Source organism: Aplysia californica, unplaced genomic scaffold (genome assembly GCF_000002075.1).
Source record: "Aplysia californica isolate F4 #8 unplaced genomic scaffold, AplCal3.0 scaffold00811, whole genome shotgun sequence".
Lineage (NCBI taxonomy): Eukaryota > Metazoa > Mollusca > Gastropoda > Aplysiida > Aplysiidae > Aplysia > Aplysia californica.
In genome coordinates, this window is record NW_004798081.1 from 62,062 (window position 1) to 64,553 (window position 2,492).

At 42.8% G+C, this 2,492-nt stretch overlaps 1 protein-coding gene across 1 annotated transcript in view; it reads right to left on the reverse strand.

The window, feature by feature from the left end:
• LOC106013339 (melatonin receptor type 1A) overlaps nt 1–1,686 on the reverse strand; it is a gene marked incomplete in the record, with an annotated part of 15,089 nt that extends 13,403 nt beyond the window's left edge. Inside the window, 1 exon segment of the mRNA XM_013088791.2 lies at nt 967–1,686.
• Between the last annotated feature and the right edge of the window lie 806 nt (nt 1,687–2,492).

Consider the following 2,492-nt stretch of genomic DNA (forward strand, 5'->3'; position numbering starts at 1 on the left):
CACACAAACAAACACGCAAAATGTAGTCAACAGGGAAAATGTGAGCAACAATGCAAATGGTCAACAAACGATCAGACAAATAGTCGAGCCGACAACTTGAAGACCTCAGAATCACTCAATTCTATCTGACATTTTGGCCCATTTTTTGTTTTATTTCTAAGAACATGATGTCAGAAGCCAAATTATGTTCTTTCTGTCCTATTAAAATCGTAGGATTGTTCGGAGCCGTTATCAAACTATTCAAAGAATTGCGTTCAAAAAGACTTGACATTTCTCGGCCTCAGTGCTTTCTTGTCGTACCGCCTTTTTTTAACAGTGAAAATGTGACTATTTCTTAAAGTCACTCTTTTTTTATGAACTGTTTTCACTGTTATTAAAAATGGAGATGCGACAAGAAAGCTCTGAGGTCGATGTTGTGCGTCAAATTTCTCAAAACTAGATACCGTACTCAGCATGTGTCACAATGCTGTGGAATCAGGCTCTCGCCAATTTTTGGGCATGTAGAGTTATTGGTATCATCTTAAAGCTTGTTCACTTGTCTTTATTCGGATTAAAAAATGTCCATTTATCTTGAATACAAGTCGAGATATTTGCGAATGAAGGAGGTAGGGTTACCTGTTTTCAGAGGTAAAATTAGTGAGAAAATGGCGGCCAAAGATTAGTTATTTCCTTAGTTTAAGAGTCCGTGGTAACTGAAAATTTACTTTTTTGTGCCTTTAATCAAAGCTTTTCAGAAAAAAAACAACACAGCAATGAGTTCTTTAATGGGCATAAAAGGTGTTGAGCCAAAAAACAAAAATTTGATAAAAATTCACAAACGTGCGGGAAAATGCAAGTTTCTTCACTTTGATTACTTTGTTGACGAGAGCCTGATTCCACCACGCTGCCTCACATATAGATATATGTAATTCTGGGGTAGCAGACTGACGTAATTGGACTGGGGAAATGAAACATACACCACCCTACCTGAGGGCAACGTTGCGTGGTTGTAGAGTGTCCTGGTAGTTCCTAGTTTTGCCTTATCTCACAGGACCGGTTCTCTGAGCTGCCACCATCAGTGGTGTGGTGTTAGGCCGATCATTGTACGTCATCCTCAGAGGTCTCCGTGCCACTCCGTGCCACTGATGACACCTCCAACCCACCGTCCATTAGAAGGGGACGTCACTGACAGGTGAAACGTCTTTAAAACTCTTCTGTTGTTTTTTCCTCTGTCTCTTTTGTTTCTTTATCCAGTATCAAAGACCGCTGTGGTGTCAAGAGTGGATCACTTTTCAACTCAAACCCATCACATTGTTCAGTCCTCCTGTCTGTTGTTTTGTCTCTTGGTTAGAGCAACTTCTCGGTCTTTTTTCCACACAAACAAAGCAACAAACAAACAAAACACTAAACAAAACCAAAAAAGATCAACTTAAAAAACAACTATTCCTTTCTAACTGTTTGTCAGTCTGTCTGTCTGTTGATATTCTAAGGTTCTGTCAGTAGCACATAACGTCTCTTTTTCTCTCACAAACATCAGTCTGTCTGTTGTCATTCCACCGATCTGTCAATAGGACAAAACGTCTCCTAATCTGACACAGACAACTGTTACTGTCTGTCTGTCCGTTGAAACAAAGCAATCCGCACCTTTCACAGATACAACTCTCCTCAGGTGTGCCAACCAACACAAAATGCACATGACAGTGACAGACTTTCTCTCTCACTCTTTCTCTCATTCTCTCCCCTGTTCCTCCCGTGCGCGACACTTTTCACTCTCCTCCGAGGGACTTCGCGCATCTCCTCCCTGCTCACACGCGCACAATTAGACACCGACTCTCCCTCGCAAACAGGGTAGAAAGTGTGAGCATCTTGTTTAGCGGCACTAGCCTGCTTGACAATGTGTCCTGGATCCATTACTGGTGGTGGCACCTCCCCCCACCCCCCGCCTTAGTTGTGACGCCATACCACAGGATCGTCTGTTAAACTGAGAATATGAATAAAAATCTGCAGTAGCTCTTTGTATTGATCGACGTAAAATGTTGAACTCAGGGGCGGTTCTTCAACTGGACAGGACCAGCGGCACCCATCGCTTTTTGTCGCCTGGAGAGTGGACAAGAGATTGACTGCTGACAATAATTTTCATTCAGCTTCAAGTAAATCCAGACTAATATTATATTACCATATTAACGTTCAAAAAGAACGTTGCAGATTTGAAGGCGTCTCAAGAGACAACACGAGTTCACTGCTATTTATTTGACTCTCTACAGGAAGTCGCTTCTTCATCTTCGTTTATCAACGCTCGCTCGCAACGTTTATGTAACCCCCCCCCCCCCCTTCCCCCCGTCACGATGTGATACTTGATCTGCACGAGACCTTACCGACCACCTCTCAGTGGTGATATCAGCCTCCCCGGCGAATTCAACGATTGCCCACAGAGCGCAAAGGTCGCATCTAGTTGCCAATTATATTGGCCTCTCTGTTTTTTATAAATGGAGGGCACGTCTGCAGTACAGTTA